The following is a 27,381-nucleotide window of genomic DNA, read 5'->3' as shown; positions in this document are numbered from 1 at the left end:
GGAACAAAAAATTCCAAGATAAGGGATGGTGGAAGCGATAGATTCAGATAGGGAAACTCATTTTACAGGAAAAATTCTTCAAGGAGTTATGACTGCTTTAGGAATACGGTGGAACCTCCATACCCCCTGGCACCCACAAAGTTCGGGCCAGGTTGAGAGGATGAATGGAGAAATAAAGAAACATCTCCTGAAGCTGGTGATAGAAACTAAAATGCCATGGGTGCGGCTCCTGCCCCTGGCTTTAGCAAGGATAAGAGCCAGACCCAGGGAAGATATTCAATTATCTCCCTTTGAATTGATCTTTGGAATTCCTTACCCTTGTAATTCTCAGCCGAGTGGGGGGATAAAGATAAGTGATGTGTATTTGAAACAATATGTGGCTCGGATACTGTCTCTTGTGAAATCTCTTCGACAGGAAGCTCAGCTGGCACAGACCCTGCCTTTGGACTTTGCTGTTCACAACATCCAACCGGGAGACTGGGTCCTGGTTAAGGAGTGGGAAGAAGCACCACTGGTGGCGAAGTGGCGTGGACCTTTCCAGGTGTTGCTGACCACAGAAACAGCCGTCAAGACAGCTGAACATGGCTGGACCCATCACACTCGGGTCAAGGTCTCTGCAGCCTCAGAGATTTGGACATCTCAGCTGGAGGAGAAGGACGGGAAGCCGCGACTGACACTCGTCAGGAGTGGACTGGAGCAGTAGCCAGTGCGTCGACATCGGGGGAAGCCTCGTGTGCCCACCCACAGAGTGCCTGCTGAAATAGTCTGTGTGGGTATCCCTCCTCTCAGATCTCCAGGCACTGGGGGCCAACCCTTGCTGTCATTGTTTTCTTTATGTTAAGCCGTTTCTGTGCCTTCGCTCGCCACAGGTGGTGTGAAAGACAAAGTGAAAGTAAAAATTAAGTTAGGAAATTAGATTACACAATCAGAATGTTTCTCTTAATAATGTTACCTTTATATTATCAGTTAGGTTGGGGCCAAGAATGGGAAAATAATTTTTTGAACTTAGGAGAAGAAGTAGCAAAAACCTTTAACCTTAGCAATTGTTGGGTCTGTGGAGGGCCAGGGGGATCTGAAAACTGGCCATGGGTGGCCAGCCCAGTTGAACCTAAATGGTGGATTAGCACCCTGAGTGAGGTCCGTAATGGAACAGGATTTTGGGATGAAGAAGGAAGTCCATGGCGGCTTCATTCTTCTGAAAGAGGCACTTACTGTCTAAATAGGGCAGGAAGCATATATATGGGAAAAAGCGTTTGTGACTGGACTTTATCTTTGGGTTTAGATTGTTGGACCCCCAACTGCCTTCCTTATGATTGTTCCAGATATCAAGGCAGATGGAATCAAACGCATGTTAAGCTCACAAATGGTAGCTGGGTAAAATGCTCCTATCATAATTACCAGAAAGATTTAAAAGGCTGTAAAGCAGTGGGGAAAGATAAGTTTTTTGACCCCTTATTTTTAAGCTGTCCCCGAGATAATTCCACAAGTAGCACACATGTTATCCGTGACTACCAGTGGAAATGGCAACATCGAAATGGAACTCGAACCCTTTTTAATAGGTTCTGGTCCAAATCTAACAAAACAGATCTGGGATGTAACTGCAGGTGGAAACCTCATGTGGGAGCTTGGAAATGCAACTACTGTGATTCTTATGGTGGGGCGACCATTGTTGGGGGACCACTGGGCCCAGGGAGTAAGCTGTATTTTGACTCTCCAATTGACCATGAAAATTGGGAAGGTCCCTTTGCCAATGGGACCTGGGCCTTAAAGGGGCATTACTGGATTTGTGGCCAACATGCATATCGCAGGTTACCCCCAAACTGGTCAGGAATATGTTATGTGGGGTATATCAGACCACTGTTCTTTCTGCTACCACAGGTTCAGGGAAATCACTTAGGAATCAAGGTATATGATGATCTAATTAGAGAAAAGCGGTCAATTGATGTATCCCTGGCTGGAGGGAGCACCCAAAGATGGGGTGATGATGAATGGCCACCTGAATGAATCATACAACACTACGGACCAGCCACTTGGAATCCTAATGAATTCATATCAGGTGCCAGAGAACCCATTTATAATCTAAACCGGATAATTAGGTTACAAGCTGTCTTTGAAATAGTAAGTAACCAGACAGCTACAGCTCTTGACCTTCTTGCTGACCAGGCTACTCAGATGAGAACTGCAATATTTCAACACCGAATGGTATTAGACTATTTATTAGCAGAAGAAGGGGGAGTGTGTGGCAAATTTAACGACTCAAACTGCTGTTTGCAAATAGATGACAATGGAAAGGTGGTGAAGCAAATAGCAAAAGAAATAAGAAAATTAGCTCATGTGCCAGTCCAAACATGGAAAGGATGGGAATGGGACATGTTTTCTTGGCTACCTGGTGGACTATGGGTTAAACAACTACTTTTTTTCCTCTTATGTGCTGTAGCAACTCTAATATTTTTACCATGCATGATCCCTTGCTTAGTACAACTTATTCAACATGTGATCAAAGGGATGCAGGTAATAGCCACGCCTACTGATCCAGAAATGGTTACAAAAGGATAGAAATTGATGTCACTCCAAATAATTACAAAACCAAAAAGAACTCAGGAACAAGAAATTAAGTCAATGATAGCTAAAGTTTGTAAAGACAATCATTAAACAAATAAAAGAGGAGGGATTGAGAGGAATGTTAAATTTGTCTTTACAAATGAGTTGTGGATCAGCCTATAGATAAGGCTAGCACTGAGAGATAAAAGAAACAATGGGATGGATTCCACTGATTGATGAATGGAAAGAGATATTTGCCTTTACAAACAAACTGTAAGGCTGCTGATAAACGAAATTGGATATCGAAAGATGAAAGAAGCAACGGGGGGAAAACTATGAATTCTATAAGAATTAAAAATTAAAAGGGAGGGTTATACATTAGAGGGGAATTTCAGGTATCAGGCGTTCCGGGAAGTCTGTGCCTCTCAAGTACCTCAGCCAATGGGGAAAGAGAGAGGGAAATGGGGCCGGGAAAATAGGATAAAAAGGAGGCTGCGTCCTCTGAAAATTTGAGAGATCCCAGGGGAATGTCCCATGGCCTCTCCCTTTATTCGAATAAAGCAAAAAGGACTCCTCTGTCTCCTTTTTGGACATAAACCTCTGGTGTTTGTGGATTAATTTTCCTGACAGCCCCACTGGGAAATGGGAACCCCCTGGATGTGCATGGCTGCACCCAGTTTGCAAATACAGCCAAGGACAGTGACACTGTGACTGCCTGGGAAATTATTCCGGGTGTGATGGCCCCTGACAGGGCCACCCCAGAGGCTGCAGGGCTGGGCCTTCATGCATAGGAATTAATTAGGATAAATCAGGAGCAAATGAGAGTTATAAATACTGGAACAGTGATTCAGATTCCTCCAGGACACTTTGGTTTTGTCAGGAAAATTAATCCACAAACACCAGAGGTTTATGTCCAAAAAGGAGACAGAGGAGTCCTTTTTGCTTTATTCGAATAAAGGGAGAGGCCATGGGACATTCCCCTGGGATCTCTCAAATTTTCGGAGGACGCAGCCTCCTTTTTATCCTATTTTCCCGGCCCCATTTCCCTCTCTCTTTCCCCATTGGCTGAGGTACTTGAGAGGTACAGACTTCCCGGAACGCCTGATACCTGAAATTCCCCTCTAATGTATAACCCTCCCTTTTCATTTTTAATTCTTATAGAATTCATAGTTTTCCCCCCTTTGCTTCTTTCATCTTTCGATATCCAATTTCATTTATCAGCAGCCCTGCAGTTTGTTTGTAAAGGCAAATATCTCTTTCCATTCATCAATCAGTGGAATCCATCCCATTGTTTCTTTTATCTCTCAGTGCTAGCCTTATCTACAGGCTGATCCACAACTCATTTGTAAAGACAAATTCAACATTCCTCTCAGTTTGATGATTGCTCACTCAGTCTTGGCCTTGAATTGTTCATGTCATGGAAGGAGGAATTGGTGCAGATTATTAAAGAGAAATTAAAGTAATTCTGCTAAACAGCAGTGAACAATTGGATTATACAACCCCATATTCAATTGTGGAAGAGTAGCACAATTGTTGCTATTTTTTAAATACAGTTTTTAAAACATCTGTGAGAAAAGGACATCCACCTCAAATCACTGCTGTTGATGGAGATAAAGGGTTTGGATGCACCAGTCCTAATAATGGAGCCAGAGTGTGGGTGCAGAGGCCCAATGGCCCTCCCAGGCCAGCTGAAGGAACAGCTCTGGGCAAAGACAACACTGTTTGACTCCTGAAACCTGGCTGAGAACAATGGGAATGTGTCCCTGCAGCCAAGTGTTCTGTGCCAGAACAAGTGGATGTTATGGGATATTGTTTTACAGATCCTGCCAGACCAAATCTCCCTGTTTGCCCCAACAGCTCTTTGGAAAATGATCCACGGGGCTCCATGTGAAGGCTGATGTGACACTGAGGATGTGGAATTCCACACGAATTCCAGCCAGGAGCCTGGGTGTCCTCAGGGACTGGGACCTGGCACCTCTCCAGCCAGAGGGGAAAGGAGCCCACCAAGCCTTGTCAGCCACAGACAGCACAGTAGAGCTGAACAGCAAAGGACCTTGGGGACATTATTCTGGAATTAAAAAGGCATCAGCTCTGTGGGCAACAGAATTATTGTTCCTAACCCAAATGAAACTGAGGAAAAAGAATGAAGAGCCGTGTCACTAAAGTGCTACTGAAGTCTGTAAATTATATCTTGATAGGCAGCCAGAATCTTTGTTTGCCAGAAACACCTCTAGTTTTACCAAGGATTAGTCATGAAAATTGTGATGAACATGTAAAGATCAAAGTAGCCAAAATACTCAGTGTAACTAATGGCTGGATATGTTCTTGACCCTAGGGAAATCAAGGCAGAGCCATGGTTTGTCAGGACTTGCTTGATCCCAATCAGCCCCGTGGTGCATTTGGTGCTGAGCCCTTGAACCTCAGGGCCTGAGAGGAGATTGCACAAACCTTTCCAGGAGTCCAAGGCAGAAGAAAAACCCAAAGTGTCTCACAGCATTAATGGGTCCTACTGAGGTCCATCCCCTACAGAGGCGCCTCATGGACTCTCTTTGGAGGAGAGAATGGGAGGCCAGGATTGCCCAAAAACTTCTCAGAGACTCAGAGAAGAAAGGAAAAAGGAAAGTACCTTAAAAAACTGAAGTTCCTTGAAGTATTAATGAGCCCCAGTGAGTGTCAGTACAAAGCTCTCAAGGGACTTGTTAAAGCAGTAATTGGGGGCATCACTGCATAAACTACTAAAAGAGTTGGTGTTAAAAGGGAAACTCCCAGTACCTTAAAAAAACTGAGTACCGTGAAGTATTAATGAGCCCCACTGAGTATCATTACTGACAAAGGCTCTCAAGGGACTAATTAAAGCAGATAATTGGAGGCCATCACTACACAAACCTCTCAGAGACTCAATGTCAAAAAGTAGAACTTAAATTAACCCCGAGTGCCTTGCAGTGTTAATGAGCCCCAGTGAGTGTTGTTACTGACCAAGGCTCTCAAGGGACTCATTAAAGCAGATAATTGGAGGCCATGACTGCACAAAGCTCTCAGAGACTCCAAGGCAAAAGCAAAACCCAAACCTTGAGTATCTCAAAGCATTAATGAGCCCCACTGAATGTCAATACAAAGCTCTCAAGGGACTGATTAAAGTAGATATTTGGGGTATGATTCTATAAACTACTAAAAGAATTGCTGTCAAAAGGGAAAGACTTGACATTTCTTTGTCCTCACCTGTCATCTCTGCCTCCAATTTCCTGCTCTAACTGGAACCTGGGGACATTTTCTCAGTTGTGTCCCTCATTGGGACCCATTAAAACTTCAAGAAACTACAGCATTTTAATTTGAGTTCTTGAGAAGGTTTTGGAACACTCTCTCAGGGAATGATTATGATGTAAACATTTAATGAACCAAGAGATTCATTAAAGTCCTTGTGCTGTGTCTGTGCTGCTGAGCTGGGCCGGGCTCCTGGCACAGAGGCAGCTCCCAAGGTAAACCAAGAGAAGCTTCAAAAAGACATTTCTGCTGAGGAGCAGCTCCTCTGCCAGCCCAGCAGGGCTGAGGGCACTGCCTGCAGGCACTGAGGGCACAGGAGCCAGGCACAGACAGGCTCAAGGCAATCAGGACTGGGAAGACATTGAGCTGAGACTGCACTTGGGGAAACATCTTCACAGCCCTGGACACGGTGAGTGAGGATGAGGATGTGCTGCAGAGGGGGCTGCCCTGGGCACCGTCAGAGGGACAGGGCAGGACGGCTCCTGCTGCCAGGGACGGCTGCAGGGGCTGAAGCTGGGGCTGCAGCCAGGGCTGCCCAGGGCTGTCCTGCAGAGCAGCTCCTGCAGCCCTCAAGGCTCTTGTGCCACCTGCCAGGGACAGCTCTCAGCCTGCCTGGCAGCTCCCCATGGACTGTGGGGAGAAGTTGGAGGTGGAAGGAGCCACCCCCATCAGGGCAGATTCCTCCTGCTGTGGAGATGGTGCTGCATGGCCAGGGCTGCTCTCAGCTTTCTCCTCAAGGCAAGGCAAAGGGGCTGTCAGGTGTGTCTGTGTCACTGACACTCCTGCACTGTCCCCCTGGGCATCAGCACATCTGCCTCACATCTCCCTCACAAAGTGCCTCCTCACCCTCCTGTGCCTACAGACAGCAGCAGCAGCACCTTGGCTTGCAGCATCTCTGTTTGTGTGAGCTGCCCTTAAGGCCCTGCTGGCAGGGAGATGGCCCTGGGCAGTGCCCTGTGCTGGGAGGGGTGTGCAGGGCAGAGCTGAGCCCCCAGGGCTGGGCTGGGCTCTGGCAGCACTGGCAGGGACAACGCTTGGATAGAAAGAAACAGCTCCCAGTAGGCAGAACTCCAGGCAGCAGAGAGCCTGACCAAACCTTGGTTTCCCTCTCTCTGTTTTCAAATTAGATCCTTCAAAAAGGCTAATTTATTTCTCTAAAATGTTTTAAGTGCCATCAGCCTGAATTAGAGGGAGGTGTGACTAGTAGAGTTCAGCTCTGTGGGACTAGCAGGACTGACTGCACTGGGGCACAGGGAGCCCTGTCTTCCCTCTGGGCTCCTCAGTGTTCAGACTGACAGCACTGATGAAGATGAAGCACTACCTCAGCAGCACAAACTGAGCTCAAAAATGTAAATCCTAAGTTAAGTTTCTCCAAAGGATAAGAAATAGTTTTCAGTGAAATCTATATAATATCACATACGAATAATTCAAAGAGGTTGGTCCCAACTTCTCAATGTTTTGTTTGAACAGTCCTCAATGCCCAGAGTGAAGAAATGTCCAACAGCAGCTCCATCAGCCACTTCCTCCTGCTGCCATTGGCAGACACGCGGCAGCTGCAGCTCCTGTACTTCTGCCTCTTCCTGGCCATCTCCCTGGCTGCCCTCCTGGCCAACGGCCTCATCATCAGCGCCGTAGCCTGCGGCCACCACCTGCACACCCCCATGTTCTTCTTCCTGCTCAACCTGGCCCTCACTGACCTGGGCTCCATCTGCACCACTGTCCCCAAAGCCATGCACAATTCCCTCTGGGACACCAGACACATCTCCTATGCTGGATGTGCAGCACAGGTATTTCTGATATTCTTCTTCCTTGGATCAGAGCTTTCCCTCCTGACCATCATGTGCTATGACCGCTACGTGTCCATCTGCAAACCCCTGCACTACGGGACCCTCCTGGGCAGCAGAGCTTGTGCCCACATGGCAGCAGCTGCCTGGGCCAGTGCCTTTCTCAATGCTCTGCTGCACACGGCCAATACATTTTCCCTGCCCCTGTGCCACGGCAATGCCCTAGGGGGATTCTTCTGTGAAATCCCACAGGTCCTCAAACTCTCCTGCTCACACTCAAATCTCAGGGAAATTGTGCTCATTGCTGTTAGTGCCTGTTTAGCTTCTGGATGTTTTGTGTTCATTGTTTTCTCCTATGTGCAGATCTTCAGGGCTGTGCTGAGGATCCCCTCTGAGCAGGGACGGCACAAAGCCTTTTCCACCTGCCTCCCTCACCTGGCTGTGGTCTCCCTGTTTGTCAGCACTGGCATGTTTGCTAACCTGAAGCCCCCCTCCATCTCCTCCCCATCCCTGGATCTGGCAATGTCAGTTCTGTACTCAGTGGTGCCTCCAGCCCTGAATCCCCTCATCTACAGTCTCAGGAACCAGGAGCTCAAGGCTGCAATGTGGAGACTGATGACTGGAGGGTTTCAGGGACATTAAACTTCCACAAAAATAATGAAAATAACATAAATAATAGCCATTTTTGATAGTTCTTGTTTTGTTAGTTGTGGGATTCTTCTTCCTTTGTTTTAGTTTTTCTATATTGTCCACAAAGATAAGCCTATGCTCGTGTTATTTCTCCTTTTCTTTCTCTCACCCTTCCCATTGGCCACAGATTCTGTCAATGAGGAGCTGCACTCTTGGAGGCTATATATGAACTAAAGGATCTCCCAGCAAAGTTTTCTCCAGAGATGCCCCTTTTGTTCCCTTCTCTGGAGCTGCAGCAGCAATGTCTGTGTGCAGAGCTGGGGCAGATCAGTGCTGGCACAGCAGCTGTGCCCAGCAGCAGCAGCACTTGGTGTTGCCAGTGCTGCTCCCGTGCCACTGCCCCGCTGCCCTCCTGGCCCTCGTGTTGCTGCAGGGCCTGAGTGCTCTCGGGGCCGGGCACAGCCCTGGGGGTGGCAGTGCCGGGGCTGCAGCAGGGACAGGCCATGGGCATTGCTGGGGCAGCGCTGACGCCTCAGGCCAGGGCCTGGGGGCTCCAGGCTCCTTGGCCAGGCTCTCTCCACAACACTTGGCCAGCCCAGTGCTGAGCACAGAAAAGCCCCGGGAGCAGCCCCAGGCTGCCCGTGGGCAGGCTGGGGGCAAACAGCATGGCTGGTGCTCTGCAAGCTCCCTGCAAGGGGGACACCCTGGCAAGGAGCAGCAGAGCAGGGGCTTATCCATCCCCAGTGCGCTGGACACCCCAGGGCAGCGTCCCAGAGCGTCCTCATGCACCTGCCAACAACATCCCCCCTCTGCAGCCCTGGCCTCTCCCCCAGCTCACACAGGAGCCGCATCCTTGCAGGCACACACACGGCAGCACTGGCTCAGGAGCCCCTGTTTGCATTGCACACAGCAGGCTCAGCACCCTCATGGTGCTGCTGTGGGGACATGGAGCTGAGTGAGCACAAATGCCATCAGCCCCTGGGGCCAGCAAGGGCTGGGGGACGGCAGGGAAACCACTCAGCTTTGTTGTGGCCTCTGAAGTCAGCCAGAGTTTGTTCCCATCAGCTGTGAGTTTCCTGTCCCACTGCAGATATTATTACTCAGAGCCAGGTCTGCCTGGCAGGCGCCCTCAAACTTCCCTGAGCATTTCCTTTGCTTCACATTTGATTTCTTTTCTCTTACCTTCTCATGATTTCTTCCTCTTGCCCATCCCTGTCCCCTCCCTTGCAAACAGCCCATCTCTGTTTGCCCTTTCCTCTCTGGCCTCACTCCCGATTTCACTTCCTCAGTTGGCACCATGGGAACATCCCTTGGGTAGCAGGATCATCCTCCACGTGCTTCAGGAATTTTCTGCAGGGTCCTGCAGTGCCTCGTGCTGCTCCCTTGCCAGAGGCACCACAGGCCAGGGGGGCACATCTGGGCTGCTGTGTCTGGGTGTGGGGCTCCCTGTTGTGGGCAATGAGGAGGGGCTGGAGAGGCTCTGCAGGACTGACAGGATGGGCTTTGGGGTTGTGTGGAGAAGCTGAGGGACCTGGGCTGCTGGACCTTGTGAAGAGGAGGCCCAGGGCTCATCCTGCAACTGCTCCAAGGGTGGTTTCAGAGAATCACACAATCAGCCAGGCTGGAAAAGAGTTTGTAAATCGTCGAGTCCAACCTGTGCTCTGACACCACCTTGTCTCCCTGAGCATCCTCTTATCCAGGATAAACATCTCCAGCTCCCTCAATCACTCCTCTCAGGACTTGTGCTCCAGACTCCTCACCAGCCTTGTTCCCCTTCTCTGGACACACTCCAGCCCCTCCATGTCCTTCCTAAATTGGGGGCTCAGAACTGGACACAGCACTCGAGGTGCTGCCCAACCAGTGCTGAGCACAGGGGAAGAATCACTGCCCTGCTCCTGCTGGCCACACCATTCCTGATCCAGGCCAGGAGCCGTTGGCCTTCTTGGCCACCTGGGCACACTGCTGGCTCATGTCCAGCCTGCTGTCCATCAGTGCCCACAGGTCCCTTTCTGCCTGGCTGCTGTCCAGTCACTCTGTCCCCAGCCTGTAGCGCTGCAGGGGGTTGTTGTTGCTAAAGTGCAGGGTCTGGCACTTGGACTGGTTCAACTCAACCTTACTGGATTTGGGCCCTGGATTGAGCCTGTCCAGGTCCCTGTGCAGAGTTCTCCTACCCTCCAGCAGATCAACACTCCCCCACCAACTTGGTTACACCACTGTTCCATGAGTCCCAGGAGTATCACAACGGTCTCCATGATTCCATGAGTCCTCCCAGTGTCACAATATCCCTTTGGTCCCATGGAACATCTTGGTTTCGCAACGTCTCTTGGATCCTTGGGCCCCGCAGTGCCACAGTGGCACCTTGGTTATACAAGGTCCAGCAGTGTCACAGTGGTCTCTGAGGTTCCACAAGGCACCAAAGTGTGACACTGACCCCTTGGTTCCATGGGGCCCTGCACTGTCACCATGGCCCCCTGTTACCCGAAGTTCCACAGTGTCACAATGGACTCCTTGTTTCCACGAGGCCAAAAGGTGTCAAAACTGTGTTCTGGACTTCCTAATGCCCCACAGAGTCACAGGGGCCCCTGAATTCCATAAGGTTCCAGAGGTCCACAATGGACTCCTTGTTTGCACAGTGTCACAATGGAGCCCTGGTGACACAAGAGACTGCAGTGTCACAATGGATTCTTGGTGCCCTGACACCCTGCAGTGTCAGTGTCCCCGTGGTGTCTGAGTACATGAGGCCCTGCAGTATCACAGTGGGCCCTTAGTTCCAGGGGGCACCCAGGTGCCAAAATTGTTCCCTTAGTTCCACCAGTCCCCACAGTGTAACAATGGCCCCTTGGTTCAACAAAGCCCACTGTGTCACTGTGGCCTCTGTGGTTTCACAATGACCCAGAGTCATCAATGGACCTTGGATCCATTTAGCCCCACAGTGTCACAATGGCCCCTTGTTGCCCCAGGGCCCTGCAGTGTCACATTCATCACAGAATCACAGAATTAACCAGGCTGGTAAAGACCTTTGAGTTCATCAAGTCCAAATTGTGACCCAACACCACCTTGTCACCCAGACCATGGCACTCAGTGCCACATCCAGTCTTTCCTTAAACCCTTCCAGGGACAATGACTCATCCACCTCCCTGGGCACCCCATTCCAATGCCCATTCACCCTTTTTGTGAAGAATATTTACCAAGGTCCCGCCTAAATCTCCCTTGGCACAGCTTAAGGCTGTGTCCTCTTGTCCTGTCACTGCTCCCTGGGCAAAGACCCCAATCCCCACCGGGCTGCACCCTCCTGTCAGGGAGTTGTAAAGAGTGATGAGGTCTCCCCTGAGCCTCCTCTTCTCCAGGATAAACAACGCCAGCTCCCTCCTACTCCTCCCAGCTATTCCTCATAGGATTTGTGTTCCAGACCCCTCACCAGCCTTGTTGTCCTTCCCTGCACATGCTCCAGCCCCTCCATGTCCTTCCTCCAGCACATCCACACTCACACCCAGCTTGGTGCCATCTGCACATTTGCTGATGCTGCACTCAATGCCCTCATCCAGATCATCAATGCAGATATTGAAATCCACGCTGGCTGCCTCTGATCCCTCAGCCATCCTGGAGGTGCCCTGTGATGGCACTCAAGGTGATCTGTTCCATCACCTCACCAGGCACCCAGGTCAGGCTGACAGGCCTGCACTTCCCCACATCCTCCTTCCAGCCCTTCTTGGGCATGGGCTCACATTGGCACCTCCAGTCCTCTGGCACCTCCCTGCTGAGCCAGCACTGATGAGAAATGATGGAGAGCAGCTTGGGCAGCTCATCCAGCAGCTCCCTCATCCCCCTAGGATGGATCCCATCTGTTCCCAGAGACACCAGTGAGCATCTGAGTGGCTCAGCAGGTCCCCAGCTGCTTCCTCCTGGATTACAGGGGGTCTGTTCTGCTCCCTGTCCCCATCTACCAGCTCAGGTGAACACTTGTCCTGAGGACAACCTGAACTTTTGATTGAAAACTGAGGCAAAGAAAGGGTTAAATATCCCAGTCTTTTCCTAATCTTTGGCAACAATATCCCATCAAAAAAGAATGGATTTTCTACTTTCCCTCGTTTTGCCTGTAATGTTTTAATAAAATAATTTCTGATGTCTTCTGCAGAAGTGGCCAGGTTATGTCCTAATTGAATTTTCACTTCTCTTAATTTTTTTTCACTTCTCTAATTCTCTCATTGGCATGATCTAACAACATCTTTAAACCCTTCCTGCGTTGTCTACCTCCCTGTCCAAAGCCTCTTTTTTCCCTGAGTGCTTGGAAAAATCTCCATGCTCAGCCAAGCCAGTCAGTTTTCTTGCTACCTCACTGATCACTTTTTGGCACAGATGGACAGGCTGCGCCTTCAAGATTTCTTTCTTGTAGTGCGTCCATTCTTTCTGGAATCCTTTGTTTGAAAATGCGCTTTGCCATAAAAAAATCAGTACCTGATTTAGTACTGTCAAAATCTGCATCCTGAATAAACTGAAATCTGCTGTGACTCAAGTGTAGAAGTTTTGTTGAGGCCCCTCCTCCTTTCAGAGAATATTTAAAAAGTCAATAATTTTATGGTCACTGTAGCCCAAACAGCCTCTGACCACCACATCTCCCACCAGCCCTTCTCTCTTTGTGAACAGCAGGAGACAAAGCTTTCCTTGGGAGTGGGAAGAGAAGGAAACCTCCCCAAAGTGCAGCCTGGAATGTTCAGCCTGGAGGTGAGGAAACAGAAAAGTCCCTCCCAGGGCAGAATGTTGGTGCCCGAGGTGTCCCAGCGTGAGGCTGGGCCAGGCCATGGCTCTGTGTGCCAGGAGCCGGCAGCGCTGGGTGCAGGGAGCCCAGGGAGGGCACAGCAATGCTGGGCTGAGAAATGCTGGGGGGGACAGCGAGATGGGCGTGTGCAGCCGGCCAGGGCACAGGAGCAGCACGCACAGGGGGCACAGCCTGCAGGAGAGATGGCCGAGGGCTGGGCAGGGCTGGCAGGGCCAGAGGCACCCAGGCCTTTGTGCCCTGGGCTCGGGCAGGGCCTCTGCAGCCCCACAGAAGGAACTTTCCTGGCAGGGGCTGCACTTTGCTTCTGCCTCGGCCCTCCCTCAGGAGGCTGCCAGGGCTGGCAGCTTGATGACATTTGTCCTTGCTGCCCCTGCCATCCCACTGCCCCAGCAACAGCCCCGAGCCCCCCGTGAGGGACAGGCCCTGCTGGGCCAGGCCTGGGCTCAGGCCTTGGCCTTTCTGCTTCCTCCACCCAGCCCAGGCCTTGCTCAGCATTGCAGTTCCCTGCTCACAGCCTCGGGCTCCTGCAATCCTGCCCTCAAGGATCTGCTCTCACCACTCCCTGGGGAGCCTTTGGCACTCCCTGCCCTCAGTGGGGCCACTGATGCTCCAAGGGACTTGGAGTTTTGCTTCTGACTCCTGGAGCAGCTTCTTCAACCTTCTCTCAGTGCCTGAGTGTCCTGGATTCAACCCCAAATCCACTGTGGAGGTGATTAAAATACAGAAAGCTCTCAGGATCTCTTTGTCTTCCTTCAATTGTCTTCAAGTCTGCAGGGCTTGTGCAGCTGATTGGAGTCAGTTTGGAGTTCTGTTAAGGAGGAAAATTTGGAAGTGCACCTCATGATTTTTGTTTTTATTTAGTTGAGTATTTTTTTATTTTTCAGTTCATTGTAGAGGTGATAGAAGCATTCGCCAGGTGATCTTGATGCTGAATGTCTCCTTAGGAGGTCTGGGCGTGTAGAAGAGTGAGCCTGACACTGATTGGACAACCTGCTCCTCACCCCTTCAGTCACCATGTCAGACATCGCCCACCTGGGACTGAGTCAAAACATTAAAATAAAAATTAGCAATTTTTACTTGGAATTAAAAGGTGCCTATTAATAAAATTTTAGTAATAGTTTTTTCTTTATACTAATATTGTTCTATATTTTTCTTACTTCTATATTTATGTAAAAAAATCTATACATTTTTAGCAAGCAAAAAAGATTTTGGTCATTGGTTCTAAGTAACACTATTCCCATCATTAATTAATTCGTTAATTGACCACTATTGGGTATTGATTCCTCCCTCTTTATGTTTATAAGTCCTATTTTTACTCCTTTAGTGCTGTTTTTTTTAATCATTTTCTCAGACAGGGTAAAAGGGGCCACTCTGGGGGAGCCGGGTGGGAATTCGATGCGGCACTGAGGGATTCTGATGGACACTTCGGGATCCGGGCGGCCACTTGGGAGGCTCTAACGGGGCTCTCTGGGCCGCGGGGATTCATGGGAGTTGTAGGCACAGGTATAACACGGTTCAAAGGAGCTGTGGAGCACCATGGGAGTTATAGGCACAGCTCCAAAGTGTCTCGGTGAGGGGTGGGGCATGACCGGAGATGACGTCACAACTGCAATGGCATGCTACAGGAACCGCGGAGTATGATGGGAGCTGTAGTCCCGGAAGTAGCTCGGTATTTGGGGGCCTGGGAAGGCATTTCGGGGACACATTTGCGTCCGAGCCGCGATTTGAGGTCCTCAGGAGAGAACGTGAACGGTTCGGGAGCACTCTGGGGGAACTTGGGGAGCTCTAACCGGGCTTTTTAGGGCGCAGGGAAGGGCAGGAGTTTTAGGCGCCAGATTATGTAATGTGAAACTCAGAAGCCGCCAGGGATGAGAGGAGATGAATTCCCAGAAATGACTGTAACGGGAATCTGTGGTGTTGGGAGCATTCAGGGGATCTGGGGATGCTTTTAGGGGGTCCCGAATGGGTGCTGTGGAGGCACTTCAGAATCGTGGAGGATCTGGGGGACACTTAAGGGACATGTGGGGACGGATACCGGGGTTCTGTGGGGCGTGGGGCATGACGGGCGTTGTAGTCCCAGCTCCAATGGGGTTCTATGGTTCTGCGGGGCATGATGGGAGTTATAGGCAAAAAGAAAAGATGGCGCTGACACCTGGCAGCACCCCTAAGCCTCGATCCCCGGCGCTGATTGTTTGCAGGCAACGATGGGCAGAGGCGGGAGGAGCCCATTCAACCCCTCCAGTCCCTCCCAGTACAGCCCAGTTCATCCCCAGGACAGCCCAATACAACCCCAGTGCCCCTCCAGGCCCTCCTTGTACACTTGAGTTCATTCCTATTCCCTTCCAGTTCCCCCCAGTGTCATGCATAGTATGCCTCAGTGTCCCCCAGTCTTCCCAACACTGTTCTTCCCAGTGTGATAAATGTGATTCGTGCTAATTAAACTGTAACTATATTAACAAAGTTGTATTTAGATCAATAGAAGACTATTGTTACAGAGTGAGGGGGGAGATGGGTGAGACAGGACACAGGACATCTTCCAGATGTTGGGAGTCGAAGAAAGAGGTTGGAAGAAAGTCAAACAAGAATAGTAGAAGGACGTAGGTCTGACAAGCAGCATCTAGAAATAGAAAGTTTTGACCTTGAAATGGGCCAAAATGGGATGATTCCAAGCATGGGACTCAATTACAGTCTTGTTATGGAAAACATCTGCTCAGTCACACAGTGCACCTGAGCTACCTGCTACCCGAGTCACACCTCGGTCACTGATGAAGACGATGAGCCTTCATCGGAAATAAGACCCTCAAAAGGATGAGAGACCCCCTAACCCATTATAGAGCATGCACCGTACACACAGTGACGGAGATTTTAGGAATAGAAGGTAGGAGGAGTTTTCTAGAACCTTCTGTAGCCTACAGTATATAAGTGGGATTGTTAGCCTGGATGCTTTGGTACGTGAGGAATGGGAGCCCCTCCCTGTACCCCCGGTCAGTTTTGCTTCTGCTTTATACGAACCTCAATTATACTGAATTACTTACTGCCAAATTTTGTATATTCTCAAATATATGCACTTTGATTGTATTCATCTCCAATACTTTAATTGTCATCTCCAATACTTTGATTGTATTCATTTTATTACTATTTAAAAATTTACTATTAAATTTAATCTTGTTGCTTGATAAATTGGAAAAATAGAACATCATTCATAACACCAGGTAAGCAGTGGTGGTCGAATAAACGTCCTTATCCCAATTCACAAACTCTCCGGAGACAGTCAGTCTCACAGATAACCGTCTGGTCCTTGTAGATAACCACCAGTGAAATCTGGAAGTCTGGTCCTTGAGATTGGCAGCAGTGATCAAACAAAGGCAGGAAGGGCTATCGGGAAGACTGATATTGCAAGCTGGTAGTCCATGCAGCTTACTTGGAAAACATAACATAGCATAATATAACAAGGTGATTTTAAACAGAACTATTTAATCATATCATTTCTTTTATCTAGTGTCCATGCTTCAGTTCAGAGCTTAGTATTCTGGTTTATACAAGCCCCAATGCTTTTGTGATTAACACGGATCTTTTATCGATGATCCCAGGATGGAGGCAGAGGGGATGGAGCCGGCTGGGGTGGAGAAGGATGCCCCGAGAGTGGAGGGGGATGGGGATGGAGGCGGGGGAGATGAGGGTGGATCCAGGGCAAGGCGGGCACGGCCCGGGAGCGGATCCTGGCGGCGGCTCCTCCTCCCGGGGCAGCGCGGGCGGATGATCCTGGGGAGCGGCCGCGGGGTGCGGGACGGGACCGGGAGAACGGGGGGATAGCGGGGAACGGGGGGGATAGCGGGGAACGGGGGGATAGCGGGGAACGGGGGGATAGCGGGGATTGGGGGGGATAGCGGGGAACGGGGGGATAACGGGGAACGGGGGGATAACGGGGAACGGGGGGGATAGCGGGGATTGGGGGGGATAGCGGGGAACGGGGGGGATAGCGGGGAACGGGGGGATAGCGGGGAACGGGGGGATAGCGGGGAACGGGGGGGATAGCGGGGATTGGGGGGGATAGCGGGGAACGGGGGGGATAGCGGGGATTGGGGGGGATAGCGGGGATTGGGGGGATAGCGGGGATTGGGGGGATAACGGGGAACGGGGGGGATAGCGGGGATTGGGGGGATAGCGGGGAACGGGGGGGATAGCGGGGATTGGGGGGGATAGCGGGGAACGGGGGGGATAGCGGGGATTGGGGGGGATAGCGGGGATTGGGGGGATAACGGGGAACGGGGGGGATAGCGGGGATTGGGGGGATAGCGGGGAACGGGGGGGATAGCGGGGATTGGGGGGGGATAGCGATGATTGGGGGGATATCGGGGAACGGGGGGATAGCGGGGATTGGGGGGGATAGCGGGGATTGGGGGGATAGCGGGGAACGGGGGGGATAGCGGGGAACGGGGGGGATAGCGGGGACTGGGGGGATAGCGGGGATTGGGGGGGATCCTCTGTGTGGGTGCCGGTGCCGGGGCTGTGGAAGGAAGGGGAGGAGGAGGAGGAGGAGGCGCTGGCCGGCCCGGGATGAGCGCTGGCATGTATTATCTGAGGCGAGCTGATGTCTCTCACCGCTTTAGCTCTAGAATTACTCTGAGGCCCGGCCATCCCTCCCTCCCTCCCTCCGGCAGCGCAGCTTTTGCCCGCGGTGCCATCGAGTCCCCGGGCCGGGCTCTGAGCCCGGAGCTCTGCTCAGGCCGGCCCTAAAGCCGCAATGTTTTGTGCTTCCCGCAGGTGTGTGGTTAAAGCCGGGACATTCCAGGCCCGGTGTCTGATGCAGCGTTTTGGAGAGTGCCCAGAGCTGCAGGTGCCAGTGGCACAGGTGAGGTTTGGGGTGACCCAGGCGCTCCCAAGGCTTTGGATGTGCAGCCCCTGGGAAGGCTCCCTGGGCCTGTGCTGGGCTCCTGTCAGCTCCCCAGGCATGGGTTTGTGGGCAGGGAAAGGAAAGGAGCCAGGGCCTCGTGTTCATCTGGGTCCTTTTGTATCTAAAGTCCAGATTTGGCTTCTGGTGCTCTATTTTCTACTGCAATTTAAACATTCTGTTTTTAATAAAACTATTTTTGGTGTCGTTTTCGTGTCCCTGGAGACACAATGGTCATCGTGTGGGGAGGAGGGAGAGCTCAGGAAGGAGAAAGGATGGGGGAAAGGTGCTTGTAATTTTACTTCTCAATGTCCTCTGATTTTTTGGGCAATAACTTCAGGTCATTCTCCTCCATGGAGTGTGTTTGGCCAGTGATCAGGGCGAGGTTTCTCCCCGTTCTTATCCCAGGGCAGGAGCCTTTCAGCGTGGGCTCTGTGCCACTGGGTGGCCTCGTGGTTTTCTGTCTCTTGTGATCGCTGTGTGCATCTCCAGGGAGGCAAACGAGGCCATGCTGAGCCTCGAGATGCAAAATGTTCCCATTTGCCAGGGAAATGTTCGTGTTGGCCAGGCTGGGAACATCTCAGCATGTCCAGGGCCGGTGAGGGATGGGGTCCAGCACTCCAAGTGACGCTGGGACCAGAACCACAAGGACCATTTGGAGCCACACTTGAGCCTGGGGATGAGCTTGACCTCAGCCTGACGCTGCTTCACCCCAGGACAGGAGAGCCACCATCAGCTTTTATTACCCACCCATAAAAGCTTCACCTTTGAACCTCCCCAAATCCCATCTGGGACCCCCCCAGGGGACCCCCCCAAACTCTGAGACCCCCCTCCAGCCCCCTCAGCCACGCTGTGGCCGCAGCTTCATCTCAGTGAAGGGGATGGAGACGTTGAAGCCTTTCCAGGGGAACCAGTGGATGCCCTGTGGGGAGCTGGGGGGTCAGAACCCTTGGAGAGTTCCAGAGACCCCCATAAATCCCCATAGAGACCCCACAGTCGCTCCCCAGATTCCTATGGGCACTCATGGACCCTTAGGGATCCCCATAGACACCCCAGAGACCACAGAGATCCCCACAGGCCCTACAGGACCACACAGGCCCTATAGATCCCACAGACCCTTTTTCCACAGGGCCCTATGGAACCCTATGGACTCCCACAGACCCCTATGGACCCTCAGAGAACCCCATGGACCCTCCCAAAGATTCCCTCATACACCCCCAGACCCCTCCATAGTCCTATAGCCCACCCTAGACCTCCCCTAGCCCCCTTAAAATACCCAAAGCCCCTTGCAAAGATCCCCAGATCCCCTCCAGACTCCCCCAAAATCTCCTCCAGACCCCACAAATCCCCCCCATAGCTCCCCATACCCCTTTAAATCCCCCCCAGACCCCCCGAAATCCCCCCCAGCCCCCCCCAATCCCCCACCCCATGCCCCCCCCCGGCCCAGGTGGGTACCTGGTGGTCCCGAGGGGTCCCGTAGAGCCCGTTCAGGTTGGCACAGTGGCAGTTTCGGTACCACCAGGCTCCCCCGGAGGCCGCGGGGTGGGGGGGGTGGTGGGGGCGGCCCGAGGGGTCTCGAGGGTCCCGGGAGTCCCGGTCCCGTGTGGAGAAGGGGCTGCCCGAGTGGTAGGAGAGGGCATCTCCTGTGGGGGGACATGTCAGGGACCCCCAAACTCAGCAGGAGCCACCAAAACCCACCGGAAACCCCAATACCCCCAGGGACCCCAAAACCCACCAGGGACCCCAAAACCCACCAGGGACCCCACAGACCCCTGCCAACCAATGAACCCCAAACCCCCAGGGATCCCAAATCCCATCAGGACTCCACAGAATTCCCCAAATACCCCAGGGACCCCAAAACCCACCGGGACCCCACAGACCCCTGTCAGCCAGAGAACCCCAAAACCCCCAAGGATCCCAAATTCCAGCAGGACCTCACAAAATTCCTCAACACCCCAGGGACTCCCAAACCCACCAGGGATTCCCAAAACAACCCAGGGACCCCCAAACCCACCAGGAACCACCAAAACTCAGCAGAAACCCCAAAATACCCCAAGGACCCCAAAACTTATCAGGCACCCCGAAATCCACCAGAAACCCCAAAACCACCAGGGACCCCCAGGGACCCCAAAACCCACCAGCGACCCCACAGTCCTCTGCCATCCAGTGAACCCCCGAACCCCCCATGGATCCCAAATCCCATCAGGACTCCCAAAAATTCCACCCCAAACCCCCCCGGAACCCCCCCCGGCCCCGGCGGTGCCGCTGAACGCTCCCACGCGGAGCCGGTACCGCTCCTGGGCGCTGCCCACGGCCAAGTCGCGATAGATCGCCAAGGCCGAGTCGCGACCGGCCCGCAGCTCCACGCGCAGCTCCGTGGGGGTCGCGGCCGTCGGCTCGTGCAGCGCCTCGTTCCCTGCACCCCAAAAATCCTCCGGTACCCCCAGGACTCCTGCGGGGTCCCCTCGAGATCCCCCGTCCCCCCCAATGCTCTCCCTGAAATATTGGGGACCCCCAAACTGCTGGGGACCCCAAATGTGCCCCATGAACTCCTGGAGACCCCCCAAATCCTTCCCGGACCCCAAAACCAGATCTGAATATTTGTGGGGACCCCCCCTGGATCCTACGAGTTCCCCTCTCGGGCCCCTGGGGATCCCCCAGATTTTGGGGTCCCACCGAGCACCCCCTGCTGCCGCCCCAGGCTCTCCTCAAAGTTCCCCCAAACCCTGGCAGTGCCTCCCAGCCCCCCCAGATATTTTTATAGGTCCCCCCCAAAATCCCCAGGGCCCCCCAAAATCCCCAGGGCCCCCCGGCCGAGCCAGAATTCGCCGCTGACGTTGCCGAAGCTGCGGGCGTACGAGTCCCACCCCCTCCAAAACCCCAAAACCCCTCTGATCCCCCAAACCCCAATTTCCATCCCATAAACCCTAGAGAACCCCTCCAGTCCCTCCCAGTGCCCCCCAGTCCCCTCCCACTGCCTTTCCAGCACCCCTCAACCTCTCCAATGCCCTCCAACACCCCCTGCGGGACCCCCCCAATTACCCCAAACCCCCTCATTTCCGCCCCATAAACCCTGTAGAGCCCCCCACCCCCTCCCAGTATCCCAAAGTTCCCTCTCAGTGCCCCCCAGCACCCCTCAACCTCCCCGACACCCCCTGCAGGACCCCCAAGTGCCCCCAAACCCCCTCAGGACGCCCCAGTTGCCCCCAAACCCCCAAATTTCCCCCCCCCCAAACGCCATAAATCCTCCTCTAAACCCCTGTAGGACCCCCCAGCATTGCTCCCAGTGCTCCCAGTGCTCCCAGTCGCACCAGGCAGCCGCCGCCGTCCGTGTCCATGTCACAGAAGACGCGGAGGGGCCGGGCCGGGTCCCCCCCGAGGAAGATGAGGGTGTCCCGGGAGGGTCCCGGCCCGTTCCGCTGCTCCTCGGCGCAGTCCCGGGGATGGGGGTGCGGGAGTGGGGCTGGGGGGAGCATTGGGGTCACCTCAGGCACCCCAAAAAGTTTCTGGGAATTCAGGGGTGACCCCTCCCCAAAATGACACAGGCACCCCCCAATGCCTCCATTCGAAATTTGGGGGTCTGGGTGACACCCCCAGGATCTGAGAACCCCCTAAGATGATCCAGGGCTGGAGCTGTCCCCCCAAAATACACAGATCTCCCAAAAAAGCACCCAGGGGTACAGCTGTCCCCCCTCAAAGGACACAGACCCCCCCAAAAAGGGCCCCAAATAACCCCCAAATGACTCCCAAAATCCCAAATAACCCCCAGAAACCCCAAATAACGCCCAAACCCCCAAAATAACCCTCCAATCACTCCATAAACCCCAAATATCCCCCAAATAACCCCAAATAATCCCAAATTAACCCCCCAAACCACCCCAAAAACCCAAATAACCCTAAATAACCCTAAATAACCCCCAAATACCCCCCAGTTCCCCAAATAACCCTACCCCCATTTTTGGGGGTCCAGGTGCCCCTCCCTCCCCCATAGCTCCCCCCACTCACGAGTGTCAAAGGAGGCCTCCAGGGGGGCACTTTTGGGGTGTCCCCCTCGGCCCCACAGCCGCACCCCATAGCGCCCCGCGGGCTCCAGCCCCCAGAGCTGCTGCGATGTCGCCTCGGGGGGCAGCCACAGGGTCTGGGGGGGCACGGGGGGTTTTGGGGTACCCGAATGGGGACAGCGGGGTCCCCAGGGGGGGTATTGGGGTCTCAAAGGCATTATTGGGGTCCCCCACAGCTGTATTGGGGTGCCATTACCCAAGCAGGGTAATGGGATACCCCGAGGTGTTATTGGGGTTCCCAGGGGGGTATTGGGGTCCCCCAGAGCTGTATTGGGGTTCCCAGAGGGTCACTGGGGTCCCCCAAGGAGATATTGGGGTGCCATTACCAAAGGAGGGTAATGGGATACCCCGAGGTGTTACTGGGGTCCCAAGCAGATATTGGGGGACACCCGGGGGTTTTTAGGTTCCTTTTGGGGGGTCGTTACCTGCTGGGGCCCCCCGGGGGGGCCGTACTCCAGCTCGTAGCCATCGGGGGGCGCGGGGGGGGGGGTCCCAGTGCAGCCGGGCACTGCGGGGTCACAGCGAGCCCACCCACAGGGTCCCTGGGCCACCTGGGGAAGGACACACTGCTGACATCTACAGCAGCCCCAAATCCCCTTCTGATACCCCAAAAATCACTGTGGTCACCCCAAACCCCCCACCCCCACACCCCAAACCCTCCCATGGGCCCCCCAGCCCTGCCCTCACACCGTGCCCGATGGACATGGCCCAACTCCCCCAAATTTTCCCCCAAAGACCCCCCCAGTCACCCTCAGCCCCCAGTTTCCCCCAATGCCTGCCAGACCTGTTTCCTGCAGGACCTCCCAGTCCCCTGAGTTCTTCCCAGTTTCCCCCAGTCCTCTCCAGTCCCCAACTCCACCCCAATTCAACCCCTGACTCAGTTTCCCCTCATTCTCCAATTTTCCCCCCATTCCCAGTTCACCTCGATCTCCACCAGTCCCTTCAGTCCCCAGTTCCCTCCAGTTCCTCCCAGTTACCCCCAGGCCTCAGAGCCCTCAGTTGCCATCAGTTCACCCCAGTCTCCTGTTTCCCCCAGTTCTCCAAACCTCCCAGTTATCCCCAGTTCCTCCAGTTCCCCCAGTCCCCAGTTCCCTCCAGTTCCTCACAGGCCCAGTTCCCCCAGTTTCCCAAACCCCCCAGTTGTCCCAAGTTCCAGGCCCAGTTCCCCCAGTTCTCCTGCCAGTTGCTCCCAGTGCTACATTGCCCCTAATCTCCAGTTTCCCCCAGTCCTCTGGCTACCCCCAGCTCCCAGTTTTGCCCATTTCTCCTAAGTACCCTCAGCCCCACTTGCTCCCAGTTCCCCTCTAATCCCACTGTTCTTCCTGGTCCCTGAGCTGTCCCAATCCCCCTAAAACTGTTCCCAGTCACCCCAATAACGAATCCCTCATATTCCTCCAGTTTCCCCAAGTCCCTCCCAGTTCACCCCCAGTACCCCCCAAATCCTCCCCAGTGCCCAGTTTCCCCCAGTCTTTGCCAGTCCTCAGCTCCACCCCAGTTTGCCCCAGTTTGCCCCAGTTCCACGCAGTTTCAGCCAGGCCCCACATGACCCCAGACCCCATTTCCAACCTGTCCCCCTTAGCTTATCCCAGTTCCTCCCAGTCCCCAGGTGATCAGAGTCCCTCCAGGAGTTACACTCCCCCAAATCTCCACTCCCCTCCAATCCCTGCTCTCACTTTCCCCTGAATCCCCAAGTCCTCAGTGCCCTCCGAGCTGCCCCTGGGCCCCACTCCCAGCCCTGTCCCCACTCCAGCTCCATTCCCAGAGGGGTCCTGGGGGAATCCCCGCAGCCCCTCACCAGTGGTGGCCTCACTGGAGACGTGGTCACTCCTTTTGCCTCCCCTCAGCCCATAGAGGTGGAAGCGGTACCGGCGGGACGGGGACAGCCCCGGCACCGTCACCGAGCGGGACTCGCCATCGATGGGCAGGGCCTGGGGCTGGCCCTGGGCATCTACTGCAGCACAAAGGAGTCAAAGGAGCCCTCAGGGATGTTCCACTGCAGCTGCACAGAGTTGGGGCTGCCACTGGAGACCTTCAGCTCTCCCAGCACTGCCTGTGTCAAGGGGGCCTCAGATGGAGGGGCCTCAGTTTGGGGATGTGCACTTTGGAGAACGTCAGCTCTGGGGGCCTCAGTTGAGGTGTCCATTGAGGGTGAGGGCAGATCCTCGGGGTCGGCTGCAGCAACAACAGAGAGGGGACACTGACGGGTGTGGGCATTGGTACGTCCATCCATTTGTCCATCCATCATCCACCCAACTATCCATTATCCATCATGCACCATCTCCTCCCAGTCCCTTCTCACCATTCCCTCCTCACCCATCACTGAGCACCCAATGAGCCCAGCCCATCCAATCAACCACTGACTCTTCCATGGACTTACTGACCAGCATCTGCCATCATCCACCATCTTCATCATCATCATAATCAACATTATCCATCATCCTGATTTCTCCAATATCCACCATCATCCATCCATCCATCCATCATCCAGCCATGCATTCATCCATCATTCATTCATCTGTCCATCCATCATCCATCCATCCATCCATCCATCCATCCATCCATCCATCATCCATCCATCCATCCATCCATCCATCCATCCATCATCCATCCATCCATCATCCATCTATCCATCATCCATCCATGCATCATCCATCCATCCATCCATCCATCCATCCATCCATCCATCCATCCATCCATCATCCATCCATCCATCCATCCATCCATCATCCATCATCCCTCCATGCATTCATCCATCATTCATTCATCTGTCCATCCATCCATCATCCATCCATCCATCCATCCATCCATCCATCCATCCATCCACACTTTCATCTCCTGGATCATTCATTCCAGTATCCATCATCCACAATCCCTTAGTCCAACCACATGGCTTTCAATGTGGCTTTTCCTACAACTGATTCATCAGCTTCTCCCTTTATTGGATCATTGAACAATCAAGCGATTGGATCTGTCAAAACACCTGCCCCAACACTCATCATCCTCATTGTCATCATCATCATTCATCCATCCTCCATCCATTATTCTTCCATCCTTTACCCATCCTTTTTCCTTCAGCCAGTCCTTAAATTCATTCTCCTTAATTGCCCTCACCTCCCAAGCCTCACCCCAACACCCTTACCCTTACCCAGGACACAAACCAGCCACAGGTTCAACCACACGTGCTCCCATCTGGCCACCTGTGTATTCATCACCAATCCATCCAAGGCACCCAGGAGCCCCTCATCCACTGATCCATCACCCCTCCATCCTCATCATCCAACACCCATTTGCCATCACTCCTACCCTGAGCTGCTTCCAACTCCTCAACTCTGGGATGTAGGATGGGGGGGAGCATAGCAGGCATGATGGACGAGATGGATGATGGGTGATGGATGATGGATGATGGATGATGGATGATGGCTGATGAATGATGGATGATGGGTGATGGATGATGGATGATGGATGATGGATGATGGATGAGATGGATGATGGATGAGATGGATGATGGATGATGGATGATGGATGAGATGGATGATGAATGATGGATGATGGCTGATGGCTGATGGCTGATGAATGATGGATGATGGCTGATGAATGATGGATGATGGATGATGGATGATGGATGGATGGATGATGGCTGATGAATGATGGATGATGGATGATGGGTGATGGATGATGGATGATGGATGATGGATGATGGGTGATGGGTGATGGATGATGGATGATGGATGATGGATGATGGATGGATGATGGATGATGGATGATGGATGATGGATGGATGATGGATGATGGATGATGGATGATGGATGATGGATGATGGATGATGGATGATAGATGGATGATGGATGATGGATGATGGATGATGGATGCTGATGATGGAGGATGACAGAGTCACTGTGTCATTAGAAGGGTCAATGATTGATGTGATGGTGCCAGTGTCAGGGTTTACTCAACCCAGGTGCTAATGGGATGGTGGAAAGGTGCTATTGGTGCAACCATGAAATGTGGGGAAGTATGGATGGAGCTGGAATGGAGAGAGGATCAAAGTGTGATGGAGACAGGATATGTGGATGGAGGGAAGGAAGGAAGGAAGGAAGGAAGGAAGGAAGGAAGGAAGGAAGGAAGGAAGGAAGGAAGGAAGGAAGGAAGGAAGGAAGGAAGGAAGGAAGGAAGGAAGGAAGGAAGGAAGGAAGGAAGGAAGGAAGGAAGGAAGGAAGGAAGGAAGGAAGGAAGGAAGGAAGGAAGGAAGGAAGGAAGGAAGGACAATGGGGTGTCCAGAAGGAGATGGTTGCTTTGGGTGATGATTGAACACTTGAAAGGACAATTAATGGATGGACAGAGGAATGTTTGGGGAGAAAATATAAATGGATGGATGGATGGATGGATGGATGGATGGATGGATGGATGGATGGATCCCAGTGGTCCCCAAACAATGACTGTTCAGTCTTGGATCCTTCCACCAACCTATTGACCAACAGCCCACCATCATCTGTCATCCATCGACCCATTATCAACCATCATCTATCATCCATCATCCACTGACCCATCATCATCCATCATCCATCCATGGATCTACATATCCCTCTACTCGCCATCCCTCTGGTCTCCACATTCTCACCCCCATCTCAAGCCCCAGAAGCATTTCTCAGACTCCCCAAGCTTGAAGGACCATCTGAGGGCTTGGATGCACCACAGGTGTGGATTGGTCCTGAGCCCCTCTCTCACCTGTGATGACATCAGTGGACACATGGTCAATCCTTTTCCCACCTTGCAATCCATAGAGGTGGAAGCAGTACTGGTGGGACGGGGACAGCCCCGGCCCCGTCACCGAGCGGGACTCGCCATCGATGGGCAGGGCCTGGGGCTGGCCCTGGGCATCCCGGTACTGCAGCACAAAGGAGTCAAAGGAGCCCTTGGGGACGCTCCACTGCAGCCCCAGAGAGCCTGGGGTGATGCTGGAGACCCTCAGCGCCTCCAGCACCGGCTGTGCCCGAGCGGCCTCAGATGGGGGGTGGGCTCTGTTTTGGGGTCTTCTGAGGGCCAGGGCAGCTCCTCTGGCATGGCTGCAGCTGTGATGGAGAGGGAATAGTGATGGGCCTGGGCAACTGCTTGTCCATCAACAAGTCCATCTGTCATCCACCCAATCACCCATCCATCCGTCATCCATCACTTCCATCCATCCATCATCCATCCATCCATCCATCCATCCATCCATCCATCCATCATCCATCCATCCATCCATCCATCCACTCATCCATCCAATCCATATCCATCCATTCCTTCAATCATGTGTCTTTCCATGAAACATTTGGTTCAACTGCATCTTTTCCTCCTCCATCCATTGGATCATCCAACCATCAAATGACTGATCTGATCCTCAAAGCCACCGATAAACTGCCCCAAACCCATCATCCATCCATCCATCCATCCATCCAT

At 53.0% G+C, this 27,381-nt stretch overlaps 1 protein-coding gene and 1 non-coding gene across 2 annotated transcripts in view; both read left to right on the top strand.

The window, feature by feature from the left end:
- Positions 1 to 27,381, top strand: part of LOC148217360 (olfactory receptor 14A16-like) — a 470,135-nt gene that overhangs the window by 137,369 nt on the left and 305,385 nt on the right. The window lies entirely within an intron of this gene.
- LOC148217370 (small nucleolar RNA SNORD45) lies at positions 17,543 to 17,626 on the top strand. The gene has a single exon (XR_015801080.1). It is a non-coding gene; the product is annotated as a small nucleolar RNA SNORD45 (small nucleolar RNA).

The sequence above is a fragment of the Sturnus vulgaris genome, unplaced genomic scaffold (genome assembly GCF_052056855.1).
Source record: "Sturnus vulgaris isolate bStuVul1 unplaced genomic scaffold, bStuVul1.hap1 Scaffold_85, whole genome shotgun sequence".
Classification (NCBI taxonomy): domain Eukaryota; kingdom Metazoa; phylum Chordata; class Aves; order Passeriformes; family Sturnidae; genus Sturnus; species Sturnus vulgaris.
This window is presented reverse-complemented; position numbering and strand designations above follow the sequence as displayed.